We start from the raw sequence: 18,562 nt of genomic DNA on the forward strand, positions 1-18,562 counted from the left end.
CTACATAATCATAGTAATCAAAACCACATGGTGCTGCCATAAAACAGACATATAGATCAATGGAACAAAATAGAAATCTCAGAAAGAAACCTATGCCTTTATAGTCAATATTTGTCAAAGGAAACAAAAACATGCGATGAGATAAGGCAGTCTATAAAATAAATGGTGTTGGGAAAACGACAGATGATGTGAAAAAAATGAAATTATACCACTTTCTTAGACCACACACAAGAATAAGTTCAAAATTGACTAAATACTTTAATGTTAGACTCAAAACCATAAAAATCCTAGAGGAAAACAGGCAGTAAATTCTTAACATTTCTCATAGCAATATATAATTTTTGATGTATCTTCTTAGGCAAGGAAAACAAAAGCAAAAATAAACAAATGGGTAATCAAGCTAAAAAGTTTTTGCGCAGCAATTTGCCAATACATCTGATAAGGGGTTAATATCCAAAATTTATAAAGAACTTATAAACCTCAACATCAAATATCAAGCAATCCAATTAAAAATTGAACAAAGGGCCTGAATAGACACTTCCAAAGAGGAAAAGGGGATATACAGATGAGCCAATAGACATTTGAAAAGATGCTTAATGTCACTAACCCTAAGAGAAATGCAACTTAAAACCACAGTGACTGTCAGAATGACTATCATAAATAAATCACCAAACAATAAGTTCTAGTGAGGACATGGAGAAAGGGGAACCTCTTTGCATTGTTGGTGGGAATGCAGCCAACTGTGTAAAGCAAAATTCTTTTTTTAATTTTTCTTTTGCTACCTGTGTCTTCAGTGTCATATTCAAGAATTATTACCATATTCAATATTGTGAAGTTTCTGTTCCATGTTTTCTTTTAAGAGGTTTTTTTGTTTTAGGTCTTATATTTAAGTCTTTGGTTTATTTTGTTAATTGTTTATATATGGTATTAATGAGGGTCCAACTTTATTCTTTTGCATGTGAATATCCAGTTTTCATAGCACCATTTGTTTAAAATCCTGTCCTTTCCCCATGGAATGGTCTTGGCTCCCTTGTTGAAAATCATTTGACAATATATGTGAAGATTTATTTCTGGGTTCTCTATTCTGTTCCATTGGTCTGTGTGTCTTTTTTGTTATGCCAATACCACACTATTTTGATCATTAGATTTGTAGTAAGATTTGAAATCAGGAGGTGTTGTTCTTCTAGATATTTTTCTTCATTTTCAAGATTATGTTGGCTATTCAGGGTCCCTTGAGATTCCATATACATTTTAGGATGAGATTTTCTGTTCTGCTAAAAAAAAAAAAAGTCATTGAGATTCTGATGGGAGTTGTATTTGATCTATAGATCACTTTGGGTGGTATTGAAATTTTAACAATATTATATATGATATTGTAAATAAAATTGTTTATGTAGTTTCTTTTCAGATTGTTCATTGTTTGTATATAGGAATGCAAATAATTTTTGTGTGTTGATTTTGTGTCCTTCTACTTTACTGAATTCATTTATAGTTCTAAGAATCTTTTTTTTGTGGGATCTTAGGGTTTTCCACAAATAAGATATTATGTACAAACAGGGATAATTGCACTTCTTCCTTTCTAGTGAGGATGCCTTCTATTTTTTTTATTTGCCTAATTGCTCTAGTTAATACTTGCCAGAGTTGAATAGAAGGATCCAGGCAGGTGTTTTCACTTTGTTCCTCATCAATGTTTGGTGTGGGTTTCTCATATATGGCTTTTATGATGTTGACATAGTTTTCTGATATTCCTAATCTTGCGAGTGTTTTTTAACCATGAAAGGTCATGGAATTTTGCCAGATGCTTTTTCTTTCTACTTTTGTTTATCTAAAAGTATCTTTTTTTAACCATCATTTTGGAAGAATATTATCTCTAGTTTTTTAATTCAAGTTGGTAGATATTTTCTTTCAACACTTTAATAGTCTAATTCCATTGTCTCTGTTTTTGATCATGTCTCTTAACAGTTTATCAAACTTATTGATGCCTTTTTAAAGGTATTTTGGGTTTTTAAAAATATTTTTAAGCTGATAGAAGAAATACAGCAGTATGAAAGGAATAGTAAGTTCAAGGAAGAGGCCGACGTATCTAAGAAACAGAACAGAAGTGCTACGTACACTGAGAGAAGAAAAGTGGGTGAGAGGAATGTGGAGAGGTAGGCAGGGACTACAGTGTGCGCATAGTAAGGAGCTTGAGTTTTATTTAAGTTTGTTGATGGTAGTACTATGACCTAATGTATATTTTGCTGCTCCATGGAGATTGAGGGGGTGAATGTAAGACAAGGGGAAATACAATTTAAGAATTTGAGAAATGTGTTGCCCCAGTCTAAGACAATGTCATTGGTGATAAAAGTGTGGAAAAATTGGAGTATATTTTATATTAGAATTGATGGACTTTACTGATATACTTGGATATAGGGGTGTGTATTATGCTTGACTTCTGGGTTTTGACTTGAGCAACCAGTGAATGATGTTGCAATTCATTGGGATATGGAAGATGGGAAGGAGCAGGGTTATGAGCAAAGTGGAGATCAATGGGTCCCTCTGTAACATTAAGGTTTAAATGATTCTTCAGAAGTCAAGTGGAGATATTAAGAATAATTAATCTTGTGCTTTGGGTGGAAATCAAGCCCAGAGTGAAAAATAATCTAAAATATAGCATACCCACTGCTCTGTCTAGTGGAAGAAAGAGAAGCAGTATCCTTCCTTATTCATTGGGTAGCCAGTTCCCATTTTTTAAATGTTGCATTAAAAAAGTCTTTTAAAGAACATCATACAAGTGAAATAGGTGCAGAAGATTAAGAGGTGCAAAATTCCAGTTATAAAATAAGTCACAGGGATGTGAAGTACAGCACAGAGAATATTGTCAATTATATTATAATAACTCTGTACAGTGACAGATGGTAACTAGACTTATCATGGTGATTTTATAATATATAAAATATTAAATCATTATGTCATACCTAAAATGAATATGTCTATGATTCAATTTTAAAAGATTATTTTATTTAACTTCTCCATTTTGGAGGGTACTGGGCAGGCATCAAAGATTCAGCAAGTATTACTACTCAACTTAAAAATGTGAGAAGACTTTAAAAAAATTTTTTAAATTTACTTTTAGAGAGAGGGGAAGGGAAAGAGAAAGAGGAGAGAAACATCAATGTGTGGTTGGCATTCAATGCGCCCCCTACTGGGGATCTGGCCTGCAACCCAGGTACGTGCCCTGGACTGGAAATTGAACCCATGACCCTTTGGTTTGCAGGCCCATGCTCAATCCACTGAGCTACACCAGCCAGGGCAAAAACCTGAGAAGACTTTTAAACCACTATTTTGTCATCTTATTCCCACCTCGATTCAATTTCTACTTGTTTCTGAGATAGTACATAGATAATGAGTTTTCTTTTGTTCAGATATTGATATAACTGAATGAATAAACATTTTATGAAGTAGGGGATTAATTTTTAGTGACAGAGGAGAAACAATACATTTGAGAGACATGTTATTTACGAAGTGAAATTAATCTTATGAATAATTCAGGATGTTTGCCTATCAAAATTCTAGATTGAATTTTATGGGGGGAAAAATGTTCATATTACATGTGGTTGGTAGGAAAATAGCCGTAAGTGTGATGATGCAGGAAGGATGTTAGTTAGCCCAACCAGGTGTGCCCACATGGGTGATCCATTCGTAAGGTGTCAGTGAAGACCACTCAGTAAATTCAACATCTAATTTATGATGTCTTGGTTGTATCACTTTATCAGTTGTTTGACAGATTTAATCCCATAATTCTTTCCCATTAGAGACTTAGTTAAGGCCTCCTGGTTTGGTTAATTCTTTATTTGTTCTCAAAATATTTTAGTATATTAAAAAACGGTTTGAACACTGTTTTTAGACATGTAAGCTATTCATAGTGATTCTTTCCTATAGAAAGTTGTGTGTGATTGATGTTTTTATGAGTCAGGCAGCAGAATTTATTATCTCTTTCGATGTGATTCTTGGTGTGGTTATAGGCATGACAAGTTACCATTTTTTAGGACTATAAGATGCACTCTCTCCACCCCCCGCCAATTTAGGATGAATAATGGTTGTTGATGCTGCTGTTGAGTTCTGTTTACATTTACATTGGTGAAATATTATGTTATTTATGTCATTAAATATTTTACCACATTTTTTGCTTCAAAAATTTTTTTCCTATTTTTCTCCTCTAAAACCTAGGTGCATCTTATGGTTTGAAAAATACGGGTATATGCTTCATTTAAGATTTTAGACTCTTCAGACTAGTGTTTGCAATTAGATAGCAGATGGTTAGGACTCTAAGGAGATACATAGACAAAATGGCATTACTGTTACTGTCAGTGAAAGGTAATAAAATGGTTACACTTCTCAAATGACTTACTCTCTTTTATATGCCCTGTATTAATAAAAATAGAATAGTTTTTTGGTAAAATAAAAATAGTTTCTTATAAAATAATTTGTAGTACATTAAGTAAAACTATGTAGAAATACCCTGAGTTCTGGGACTTGGCCTAGGATAGCATTTTTTTCCAAAGAAGATTTTAAATTCAAGCACACTGAGCTGAGTTTGAATGCCTTCCTAGCCCTTTCCTAGCTGTGCAAACCTGAGAAAGTTCATTAACTTCTCTTAAGTTAAAATAAGGATAATAATGAATTCTCCCTAGATTACTGTATTAGAAGCAAAAAATGTAATGTATCAGATACTATGGTAGACATATCCAGTAGAGGCATCTAATATTATCTCAAATGGATATTCTGGAATGAAGTTAATATTTATAATTCATTTTTATCAAGCATTTTATTTTATGAATAACAAAAACACTCAGTAAATTTTGCATTTTACTATGGGGTTCCTACTGCTATATAGGAGTTAGGGCCAGAAAAGATTATTTGAATACTCTCTTAAGAACTTCCTCTTCAATTATTAATAAACATATAAGTTTATTCTGTAGCACCGGTTGTGCTTAACAAAGTGGCCTGCTAGGCTCTTGTACTCCATTCCATATTCATATCCTTCAATATCCATATCTTTGCAAAATATGTTTACTACTTTCCTGCCTATATCACCTCAACTGGCTTGTAGAAATGCTTTTATTTTTTCTTATAAAATATTTTTATCACAATAAATATGCCTGTAGAAATGTGTTGAGCCTGTATCACCTGTTATGAGTATATTTTTGTGCAAGTGAAGTTCAAGAATCTCAGATGTAATACATAAAATAACAAGGCTTTCTCAAATACAAGATAACACCTACCAATCCATCTGTTACTAAGAAACAGAAACATAAAAAATGATACTCATTAGCATAAATGACGCTTTTCTCCTATAACCCTTATTTTAAGGACAAATAAATCTTTGTACATAAGACAACTTCATGATTGAAGGTGACAACAATCTCAATAATCAGAACTCATCTATAATTCTTAGAGGGAAATAAACTATAACACTGAAAGAAATACTAGATTGATTTAAATGAAATCTCCAGTCTATTATCATGCTATGTTACCAATGAGAGGAATTGTTCTGTGTTTTTTCCTTTCTCTTTGGCTGCATTGTAATAAAGTCAAAAAGACTACTTGTAGAAGGGATGCCTGCTATTCATATATCATTAGTGATGGTTACTAGTTAATTCCCATTTAGGAATGTGTCTTAGAAGACCAGCATCGCTGAACTGCAAAATGCCCAAGGACAGAGCACAGCGAGACTCTCTTAGGAAGTGTGCTACATTGTTTTGAAGTGGTCAGCCATGCAGGAAATGCTGGTTATCTTCTGCGGTGTAGGAGGCATTACCAATTTTGCAGCATGGTAATGTTGCAAAACTTTTGGAAATGTCAGTTATGGTCTCGCAGCCAATGCTACTAGTTTATCTCCTGCATTGTCAAGAGGACACTCAGGGATGTTCTTGTAGGTTACTTACCTCTTCCTGAATTGGTTTAATCCATGTTTCCCTGCTTGCAGACGTGTGTTAGGCATACCATGTATTCAATTTGCTGGAATGGTTTCTTTACATTTTATTTAAAATTAAGAGGTTAGTTAAATAACTAATGTTACTTATGCCCCCATAACTGCAAGATGAAGTATTTCTTCAGAAGTTTAAAAATGTATTGATTGGTGTTCTTTTGAATAAACTTAAGATAGGCTAGAAGTTGAACATTAAAAAAACATAATGACAGATGAAAATGATTATATTTTTCATAATTAACTAAAATTAAACTATATTTTTTAAGTTAAAATTGAGTTGGTTTGGATATGGCTCTGCATAAATGGAGGTGAGAATAGATCAAATTTTGACAAAATTTTCAGGTGATTTCTAGTTGACTCTTTTATTCCATGCTTGAATATTTCTTATGACCCTCTGCATAGAACTGTGCCAGGTAAATAATAATGTAAATACCATTATTAAAGAGTATATTACTCACCAGATAGGCACTCAGTGCTTTCCGGGTGACATTCTATTTTGAGAATCTTCCAACAACTATTACTGTTGAACTTCATAATAACAGTGCTTGGGGCCTGAGGCCTATACATTCTTTCCCAATTTCTTAATTTCCTTTTGTGAGAAAAATCTTGCCGAAAACTGTCTTCAAGTTTTGGTTTTCTTATTGAAAAGTTCTGTTTTTCTTTCCACTATAGATCACCACATGGGGATTTTATTAGTCTGTATAATTACTCATTTACTAATCTGTTGTTTATTAGTTTGCTAGTCCATTGCTATTATATATATATCTCCTTGAATTTATATATATATATATATAATAGACATTATATATATATAAATATATAAATAAACAGACATGAAGATACATAATACAGGTTCTTGGTCTGTATGAAATATATATATATATATATTTCAGCTTGAAGAATATTCAATAAGCAAGACTGTGCTTGACACTGGCTCTCACACTTTAATGTGCCTCAGAGTCACCTGGTGGGCTTGCTTAAATGCCCTTGAGATTTTCTGACTGAGCAGGTGTGAGGCAAAACTGCATTTTCTCAAGGCAATGCTGATGCTGCTGGTCTTCCATACTTTGAGAACTTCTGAATATGTAAATGAGGAGTGATTATGACATCCTTCAGTCTTGTTAATTTTATCTCAGTGAGTTTTTTTGTAACACAAAGTTATAATTATGCATAACTTAAAACAATTAGGGACTTCAGTGTTATAAGCACTCTGCATGTATTAGCTCCTCTATTCCTCATTATAACACAGCAGTAGGTACCATTATGCGTACAAAGGAGGAAAGGGGCACAGAGAGACCAAATAACCTGTGTAAAGTCACACTAATAATGGAGTCAGGTGTCAAACTCAGGCAGTCTGACTCCAGAAACCATATCCTTAACCCCTATGCTAGTCTACTAAATCCCTGCATGTTATATAGGAATTATCACAGCGTAAGAGCTGACACAAGACCAAGAACCTGTATTATGCATCTTCATGTCTGATCTTAGCGCAGTGATTGGCAAAGAGTGGGTCCTGCCTGGACCTCCTCCTCATGAATGGGGTGTTGGTGTCACATATTCTATTAAATAAACATGCTAGGACTAACTAGAAAAAAGTCTCAAGGCCCTTTCTGCTCTCTACTGAGAAGAATACTGTTTTTAATCATCAGTCAGTCATTTAGAGATGCCACATAAAAGGTTTCCATATTTATGACTCTGAAAACCAGCTGCTGGGAAGCAGCACTAATGAAAAAGCTGAGCTTGAAGAAACTGCACTCAGTAGTGTTAACTCTTGGTCTATTTCTACTTTTCTGAGACATCACCTAGAAAATGGTTCCTGAGTATTAAATATGAATAGGATTTACTGAATTTTAATAGATATTTTGACATTCATGTGTATATATTATGAAATATAGGCTAGAATGCTTTCTTTTATTCAACTCAAAGATTCTTTGAAGAATATTAAGAAGATCCATGAATTGAAAAATTAATTTCTTTGTTCTCAACAGAAGTGCAAATTAGAATAAAATTGGGATCTTTGATGAAATTCATGGACAGGTAATGGTAAAGGGAAACCTCTTCCTTAAATTACTAAGGTTTATAGAACAGTCTGAGATCATTAAGAAGAGCAGGGAAATAAATACATGTGGCCAAAATTTAAGAAAAATATTTGACTATTGAATAAAGCAGAAAAACATAGCCTAGCTAATTACTATATTCTCAAATGTTAAGTTTTATAGCTTGCTGAACAAAAAATTAAATATATGAAACATAAAAAGGGAAATATATGTGATTTTGTCAATTCTGGGGGACTAGAATGAATATACAATGTCGAAATAATGTGGAAAAGTCTTATGCTTTTATGTTTAGTTCCTCCCCACTTACATGTAATTATTTGTTCCCCTGTTTCCCTTTCCTGAACTGTGGTGACTCTGAAATGTGACTGATGAGAAATGCTTCCAGAGACTCCTGTGGGGTTTAACCCAACCTACCTTCTGTGAGACTGCTGGCCAAGTCTTTCTCTTCCCTGTGTACATACTCCCTTCTTTACCAGTATTTCCTTGGATGCATCTCAACACATACTACTCACAAAAATCCTGTACTAAGGATTGGCCCTTATACTACAAGTGGATGGCCAGCTCTTCTTTAGAAGGAGCTGATTGGGATTTAGCAGCAAACTTGGCACCAAGCCCCTCCCTCATTCCCTATTGCTGGAATTTTGAGCTGGCTCTAGCTGAATAATATACCATGGCATCCAGGGATCCGGAAGTCTAATGTGAAATGGTGTGTTCTGTTCCAAAATGTTCACAAAAGTTTTGTCTCTTATAATACTTTTAAATTTTTATTCTTCCACATTTCCATTTCATATTGCGTCTCACGCTGAGAAACTAGAAATTTATCCAATTTGTGGTCATAAGCAATCAAATTATATAGAGGTGACTAAATATATTGATCTCTGCAAAGTAGTACACAAATGAAATCTTTATAGCCATTAATCTGTGGACAGATCAAAAGAACAAGCAAAAAGGAACACATTCTAGACGAGATTAAGCAAAACTAAGAATAATGCTGAGTCTTCATCTCTTAGAAATTGGCCTCTGTCAGAAAGTACATGCTTTAGCCCTAGCTGTCATGGCTCAGGGGATTGAGCACTGGCTTGTGAACCAAAGGGTCACTGGTTTGATTCCTAGTCAGGGCAGATGCCTGGGTTGTGGTCCAGGTCGCCAGTACGGGCATGTGAAAGGCAACCACACAGATGTTTTCTCTCCCTCTCTTTCTCTTTCCCTCTCTCTAAAGTTAAATAAATAAAATCTTTTTTTTAAGTACATGCTTTAGAATTAAAAGTGAAAAATCTATATAACTAAAATAGTGGATGGTATTTTGGCTGTTGACATAATCAAAGCAGGTGAATTTCACGCTGAAAATACAAGAAGGAAAGCAAAATAACAAATGATAAGCGATCAAAAGGAAAGCAGCCAGGAATACAATGTAATACATAATATAAAAAATAAATACTGAAAAGACCAACAAACCCAAAATCTAATTTCATAAAGAGCAGTAGTATTTTATGTACTATATGGATACATCAGTTTCTGTCTGAAGGGATTTATGTATTCTGAATAACTAAAGGCAGTCTGAAAAAAATATGAAATCGGATTTAAATTCATCATTTTCCCATTTGCTACTCTTCCTGGCAGGCTGAAGCAGAAAACACTAAAAATGTCTGTGGGTATTTTTCAAATACTTTGAAAAATCTATGATCTCTCAAGAAATATGCAAACACAATGTCTTCAGAAGGCATTTCCCAAATTTACTGAGATATTATTGACCTATAACACAGGTAAGTTTAAAGAGTACAACATGCTTTGACACATATGTATATTTTGAAGTGATAATCACAATAAGGTTAGTTAACACCTCTATCCTCTCACATGATTATTATTTAAAATCTGCTGTCAACAGCTTTCACGTGTACAGTGGAAGGCGCTCCTCACAGTCACCATGCTGTACATTAGATCCCCAGGACATTTGTGCCTTTTGACCGTCTCCTTATTGTCCCCACCCCTCAGCAGCCACATTCTAGTCTCTTATTTTTATGAATTCAGCTTTTTTAAGGTTCCACTTATAACTGAGACACATAGCGTTTGCCTGTATCTGACTTATCTCACTTAGCATAATGCACTCAAGGTCCATTCATGCTGTCGTGAAAGGCAGAATTTCCTTCTCTTTTATGGTGAAATAATATTCCATTCACACATGTGCGTACAGAATGTGATATGTGTATATATAACATTCTCGTTGTCCACTCATCCACTGATGGACACCAGGGCTGTTTCCATGTCTCCTATTGTAAATAATGCAATAAACATGAAGGAGCAGGTAGCTCTATGAGATAGTGATTTTATTTCTCAGAAGACATTTAAATATTAATTTTTATATAGTAACTATGCAAGCTGCAGAATTTCCTCCTTTCAGTTCATATTTTCTTTTACTTAAAGTGACAGAAAAATTATGTTCTTAGGAAATTCTAGCTTTATGTCTTATATGTTTTATCCTTGGGGTTAAATCATGAAAGACAAGCATGCTATAGTAATCAGGAATAAAGCCTCTGGAGCCAGACTACCAATAGCTACTGCTAAACTTCTCTGTACCTTCAGCTCCTGATATGTAATATTAAAAATAATAGTAACTACTATACAAGAATTTGTGAGGTTTGAATGAGCTGATTAATGTAAAGTGCTTTGGACTGTACCCAGCATGTAGTGAGCAGTTAGTAAAAATACTATTATAATATTAGCAGTTATCCACTGGCAGAAACAGTTTTTTTTTCAATAGTTTTCCCAATTTGCAACCTCATTGGCTTTATCTTTTTTAAAAAATATATTTTATTGATTATGCCATTACAGTTCTGTTTCCCCCCTTCATTCCCCTCCACCCTGCACACCCCCTCCCTCACCACTCCCCCCATTTAGTTTATGACCATGTGTCTCAAGTTCTTTAGATGCTATATTTACCCTACTATTCTTGCCCTCCCCCCTATCTATTTTCTATCTACTGTCTATGCTACTTATTTTCTGTACTTTCTCCCCCATTCTCCTCCCACTCCCCTGTTGCTACCCCTCCATGTGATCTCCATTTCTTTTTTTGTTGTTGTTAGATTATCCTGGTGAGAATCTTTATTCATTATGAAATGCTTCTCTATCCTATTAGTTATTTTTTTCTTGATTTCCTCTTTCAATTGTTTTCTTTTTTTAATTTATTTTTATTGATTATGCTGTTACAGTTGTTCTATTCCCCCCCTTCATTCCCCTCCACCCTACTCCCCCGTCCCCACCATTACCCCCCCTTTAGTTTATGACCATGTGTCTCAAATTCTTTAAATTCTGTATTTCCCCTGCTATTCTTGCCCCCCATCTATTTTCTACCTACCGTCTATGCTACTTATTTTCTGTACCTTCTCCCCCTTCTCCTTCTCCCACTCCCCCGTTGCTAACCCTCTATGTGATCTTCATTTCTATAGTTCTGCTCCTAATCTAGCTGTCCTCTTAGTTTGCTTTTGTTTTAGGTGTGGTTGTTAATAACTGTGAGTTTGTTGTCCTTTCACTGTTCATGTTTCTTTAACTTCTTTTTCTTTGATAAGTCCCTTTAACTTTTCATATAATAAAGGCTTGGTGATGATGAACTCCTTGAATTTGATCTTATCTGAGAAGCGCTTTATCTCCCCTTCTATTCTAAATGAAAGTTTTGCTGTATAGAGCAATCTTGGATGTAGGTCTTTGGATTTCATGACTTGGAATACCTCTTTCCAGCCCCTTCTTACCTGTAAGGTCTCTTTTGAGAAATCAGCTGACAGTCTGATGGGAACTCCTTTGTAGCTGACTGTCCCCTTATCTCTTGCTGCTTCTAGGATTCTCTCCTTCATTTGAATCTTGGCTAATGTAATTATGATGTGCCTTGGTGTGTTTCTTCTTGGGGCCACCTTCTTTGGGACTCTCTGAGCTTCCTGGATTTCCTGGAGGTCTATTTCCTTTGCCAGATTGAGGAAGTTCTCCTTTATTATTTGTTCAAATAAGTTTTCCACTGGTGGCTGTTCCTCTTCCCCTTCTGGTACCCCTATAATTCGGATGTTGGAACGTTTAAAGATGTCCTGGAGGTTCCTAGGCCTCTCCTCATTTTTTAAAATTCTTGTTTCTTCATCCTTTTCTATTTGGTCATTTTTTCCCTCCTTCTGGTCCACTCCTTTGATTTGATTCCCAGTTTCCTTTCCATTACTATTAGTTTCCTGTGCATTTCCCTTCATTTCAATTAGTTTAGCTTCCATATGTTCCTCTAATTTGTGACTAAAATCAACCAGTTCTGTGAGCATGATGATCACCAGTGTTTTGAACTGTGCATCCGATAGGTTGGCTATATCTTGGTCACTTAGATTTATTGGCTCTGGGGCTCTGAGTTGTTCTTGAACCATGTTTTGATCTGTTCATGCCTGTTAAGTATGAGGAATGGAGCCTTAGGTGTTTACCAGGCGGGGCCACCCAGGTCGCTGGTTTGTGAGGCTGTATGTGGGGGCGGGGTCAGAGAGGGACAATAGCTGTCCCCTCTGCCACTTCCCGCAGCTGGGGCATGCATGGTCTGTCTCACTGCTCGCTCCTTCACTGGTTTATCTGCGCGTGAATGTGTGACTGCAGTCAGCTCTCAGTGGGTCCACCTGCTACTCTACACCTGGGTTCTGCCCATGGCTGCCAGCGTGCCTGGGTCGCATGCCCCCGGGTCGGTCCAGTGGATCTTTCCTTCCTGACCCCGCTCTGCTGCTGGCTCTGCCCCTCTTACCAGTTTGGCTGAAGGGTTTGTTGTTGTCATACTTCCCTATAGTTCAATTTTCTGTGCTTTGGCTGTGTTTTTGTTACTAAACTTTGTTGTTTTTAAACTTGGTTGTGCGAGAAGGCACAGTGTGTCCACCTACGCCTCCATCTTGGCGGAAGTCTCCTGGCTTCATCTTAAAAAAGAAGGAATATTTCTTTGTTCTTTGGCATAGAAACTTGGTTATATTATTTCTATACATGATGTTGTTACACTTTTTCAACTTGAAATACTAATATCTGTCTTGTCTCAGTCAGGCATTGTTCTGAATATTTCATATTCTTTATTTCTAATTCTTTATTATAGTGATACAAGGTGATTATAGATATATTTTACTAATAAGGAGACTGAGATTCAGAGAACTTGCCTAAATACTAAAATTTACACTAATATATATCAGAAGCAAATTTTAAGCAAAGTTAGTGTGCTTACAAAGCCCATGTTCTTTCTTCTCCACTGTTTTGTACAATAGAAAGAATGGAGGAGTTGGTGTCAGATGGGAATCAGCCTTGCCTGGGGACGATCTGTGATTTTTGACCGACGAACACAGTGGGACTCTGTATTTAGCTTCTCACACCTTTCATTTTTACGACATTCTTCTGACCTGAAACTTTCATGTACAAAACATCATTCTAAAAGTACATGGACTGTAAGATATGTTTCTAAATTTCCTTTCACAAGATTAAAAAATGAAACCAACCATGGCCATTAATGTGATCGATACCCCTATGCTGAGTTCATTGCTGGGCCCTTCCAATTTCTATTCTACTCTGAGCATTTGTGTTCAAGTTGCCAATGTTTTATTCATACCAATCTGTGTGACTTCTTTTTTTTCCTCTGCACATTTTAAGTTCATTTTATTTTTTGAAAGTCTATCTTTGATGAGAAATAGGTGAACTACAGGCTGATGATGTCTAACATTTTCTTGAAACAAAGTTGTTGTTTTACCAATAGGATTTTAAGATTGGATGGGTATGTCTATTGGAAAATTTAACTTTACATGAAATAATTTTTATTTTTGAAAGAAAATCATTTTATATTCCTCTAAAAAAAGTTCTGTAAAAGGTAAGGTGAAGATATTTTTTGGTTGAATTTCTAACAGAACTAACAAAAGCTATAAAGAGCCAAGAAATAGTAATCAGATAGTCACAAAGGTTAGTATCCTATATTTATGATTCACCTTTCTATGAGCTTTTTCTTTAGTTTACAGTTTATATTCAATAATATTTTATATTAGTTTCAGGTATATAGCACAGTGGTTAGACAATCACATACTCTACAAAGTGCTCCCCCCCCCGATATTTCAAGTACTCACTGGCACCTACCTAGTTATTATAACAATACTAGCTATAATCTCTATGCTGTGCTTTACATCCTGGGGACTGTTTTATGACTACCAGTTTGTATTTCTTACTCCCTTCACCTTTTTCACCACCCGGTAAGCCCCCTCCCCTGTCATAACTATCAATCTAATCGCTGTATTCATGAGCCTGTTTCTATTTTGTCTGTTTGTTTATTTTGTTCATTAGATTCCTTGTAGAAGTAGAATCATATGACATTTGTTTTCCTCTGACTGACTTATTTTACTTATCATAGTATAATACACTCTAGGTTCATCCATGCTGTTGCAAATGGTAAGATTTTTTTTATGGCTGGGTAATATTCCATTGTGTGTGTGTGTGTGTGTGTGTGTGTGTATACACACACACACACATATATATATAATATGCTTATCTATTAATGGGCATTTGGGCTCCATCAATAACATGGCAATGATCATAGAGTTGCATATATTCTTTTAAATTAGTGTTTTGCATTTCTTTAGATATATACTCAAAAGCAGCTTATTAAACATGGGCAGATCTCCTTAATCCTATTTACCTCTTGTTTAAAGGAAACCCAGAACATATTTACATAAAACACATAGAAATTCTGACCAATTTCCCAGTTAGAAAATAATATGAAAGAAGTGCTTCTTCTGGGAGAATATTCAGAAATCTTAAGATGAGAGGCAGCTGTGATTTAAAAATAATGACAAGTAAAATGGAATTAGATCATTTTGGTGCTTGCTATTGTCTTTCATCTACTTAGAGTTTCTATTATGAATGTTAGCTGAATTTTATGCAATGCCTTCTGGTACCTCTGTTATACAAATCTAATTTTCCTTCTTTAACTTGATGATATAAATAAATTACAGTTGTTCTTTTCAAGATCGAATAATTTGATTTTGTTTTATTATTTAGTTGTAACTGTTAATAAAATATAGCAGTTGTTACCTTCTAATATATTAAATAATTTACTTTAAAAAATTTAAACTCCCCTGGGTAGAGGTTTTTGTTCATCGCTGTATTTTAAAGCCCTGAAACAATGCTTGGCACACACTGGGCACACATGATGCATTTGAAATATAAGGAATCTTACTCTTTATGAAATTAAATTAAGATAATCTCTTTTTTCTAATAAGATGGGGAACTAAAGTACATCTTGAAATTTGTATAGTGGTATGCTACCTTAGACTTTGGGCACTGATACATTTGTAATAGAATTTAGATCTTGTCTTGGTATGGTAATTTATGGAGGTAGTTTAGGAAGTCTTTAAAGTATATTATTTTAGGTAATATTTGGGTATAGATAAAACATCATCTTTGAAATCTAAAGTGTTTGGCATGACATATTCATTGCAAAAAACTTTTTTATAGAAGACCACCTGTCCTGGTTTGCCCAGGACTTTCCCCCTGTCTACCTGTTTTTCTATTGTAAGAATTAATATAATCTACTTTGACTCTCACCATCCTGCTAGTTTAGATGACAAGCTATATAGTCACTTTAATTCTCTGTCACTTGGGGAGTAATTCAAAGGCTCCAAAAATTCAAGTTCTAAAATAAATATCAATTTAGACCCCTTTGCTACTACTTATCCTCATAATAGTGATGGGTGGGCAGTTTTGTGCCCTTTGTTTTTCTCCATGTGGTAAGATAGAAGTCTGAGTTTATACTCTGTAGGTGAACTAACTGGAGTCTCCATAAAAGACTCCACATTCTGAACAACCCCAAACTGTGTATCGTATGTTTCCTGGTGCTGCTGCCGTACTCTGTGCATTTGCATTTGTGTATGGATGTATGTTTTTGTTATAGTGCAAGCTCTTCCTGGAGTCTGGTGTCCTCTGCTGTAGACCACTAAGTGCCTATCCAAGTGCTTGTAAAGAGTTGTTTCAAACCGAAGCCAGATTATTATTATTATTATTATTTTTAATTAAATTTATTTATTTTTTTGAATTGATTATGCTGTTACAGTTGTTCTATTCCCCCTCCATTCCCCTCCACCCTGCCCCCCCAACCCCACCATTACCCCCCTTTAGTTTATGTCCATGTGTCTCAAGTCCTTTAGGTTCTATATTTCCCAAACTATTCTCGCCCCCCCCATCTATTTTCTATCTACTGTCTATGCTACCTATTTTCTGTACCTTCTCCCCCCATCTCCTCCTCCCATTCCCCTGTTGCTAACCCTCCTTGAGATCTTCATTTCTATGTTTCCACTCCTGCTCTAGCTGTCCTTTTAGTTTGCTTTTGTTTTAGGTGTGGTTGTTAATAACTGTGAGTTTGTTGTCCTTTCACTGTTCATGTTTCTTTATCTTCTTTTTCTTAGATAAGTCCCTTTAACATTTCATATAATAAGGGCTTGGTGATGATGAACTCCTTGAATTTGGTCTTATCTGAGAAGCACCTTATCTGTCCTTCCGTTCTAAATGAAAGTTTTGCTGGGTAGAGCAATCTTGGTTGTAGGTCTTTAGATTTCATGACTTGGAATATTTCTTTCCAGCCCCTTCTTGCCTGTAAGGTCTCTTTTGAGAAATCTGCTGACAGCCTGATGGGGACTCCTTTGTAGGTGATTGTCCCCTTAGCTCTTGCTGCTTCCAGGATTCTTTCCTTCATTTTAATTTTGGCTAATGTAATTATAATATGCCTTGGTGTGTTTCTTCTTGAGTCCAACTTTTTGGTACTCTCTGGGCTTCTTGGATTTCTTGGAAGTCTATTTCCTTTGCCAGATTGGGGAAATTTTCTTTTATTATTTGTTCAAATAGTTTTTCCACTGGTGGTTGTGTCTTTCTCCCTTCTGGTACCCCTATAATTCGGATATTGGAGCGTTTAAAGATGTCCTGGAGGTTCCTAAGACTCTCCTCATTTCTTTGAATTCTTGCTCCTTGACTCTTTTCTGTTTGTCCATTATTTGCTTTCTTCTGGTCCACTGCATTGATTTGAGTCCCAGTTTCCTTTTCATCTCTATGGGATTCCTGTGGAATTCCATTCATTTCCCTTAATTTAGCCTCCATATGTTTCTCTAATTTGTGGCTGTAATCCACCAAATCTGTGAGGAAGGTGATGACCAGTGTTTTAAACTGTGCGTCTGAGAGTTTTGCTATTTCTTCGTCATTTAGATTTATCTCTGGGGCTTTGAGTTCTGCCTGCGACATTTTTGGTCTGTTCTGGCCCTTTAAGTGGGACAAGCGGCGCCTTGGAGTCCCAGGTCGCTGGGTTGTGACGCTGTATGTGGGGGCGTGGTCAGAGCGGGAAATGGCGCGCCGTGCCGCGGCTGCCAACGCAGCTGCCGCCTCCGCCGGGCCGGTCCAATCGCTCACTCCCTCACTCGCGCACAACCAGGCAACCACAGTCAACTCGTTGCCACCGCCTCCCCACTGTGTTGCTCCCCCGGTGGGCTGCTTGGCGGCTTACCAGGTCCAATCCTGGGTTTGGAACCCGCGCGACTGGATTCGCGCGCCCGGTCCCGAGCCCTCCTTTGTAAGTCCTCACCCGACGCCGGTTTCGCCCCTTACCGGTCAGGCTGAAGAATTTGTTGTTAGCAGACTTCCGAAAAGTTCAGTTTTCCGTGTTCTGGTTGTGTTTTGTGATGCTAATATTTAGTTGTCCCTAAACTTGGTTGTGTGAGGAGGCAGGCACATCCAGCTAAACCTCCATCTTGGCGGAAGTCCAGATTATTATTATTTTTTAATTAGCCGGACGGCTTATCTATTTTAATGTCAAGTAAATAGTTTCAATGCTTTCTCACTGACCTATAACTGTATGCTTAAGTCCCAGTTTAAATATAACTTCCTGTGGGAAGCATTTTTTTTGATTTCTCAAAATTCCTCCTGTATTTTCACATGGTACTGTGATTTCCTGTTTAGTTATCTATATTTCCTAATAACTTGTCCATGCCACCATAGTCTGTGGCTCTTGTGCCAAGCACAGGATGTGGTAGATAGCAGTGGATTGAATAGAGTAATGATTTATGTTTCTGTGTTGGGATTTTTAGTGGAATTTTGACCTCTGCAGAGAGAAGTCTTAGTAAAGTCACTTTGCATGTCCGGTACAGGTTTTCATGTGAAAGAGAGAACCAGAGAGACTGACAAGAACAATGTTAGCTGATGCACCAATGGAACAGATTTCCAAGGTGGCTTTGAGGAATAAGCCTCTAGACCAACATACATGCCCATCACCTGGGTGTCACTGCTGCTTGATCCCTGTGAAAATCAGGGAGGCTGTATCTGCATCTCTGTGGCTTTCCTTTGCCACAACTCTATTCTGAGAAGATGAAATGAGAAAAATACCTGTCTCTTATAATGAGGAATAGATAAGGCCTGCTCCGAAACAAAGCCTCCTGCTCAGATGGCACAAAAATCTCATCTTTTATGTCTCGTGGGTTTCTTCACAGTGCCTTTTTACATTCTGATAATTTTCTTTAGGTTATCTTTACCT

Source organism: Artibeus jamaicensis, unplaced genomic scaffold, assembly GCF_021234435.1.
Source record: "Artibeus jamaicensis isolate MK-2021 breed Jamaican fruit bat unplaced genomic scaffold, CSHL_Jam_final scaffold_1031, whole genome shotgun sequence".
Classification (NCBI taxonomy): Eukaryota; Metazoa; Chordata; class Mammalia; order Chiroptera; family Phyllostomidae; genus Artibeus; species Artibeus jamaicensis.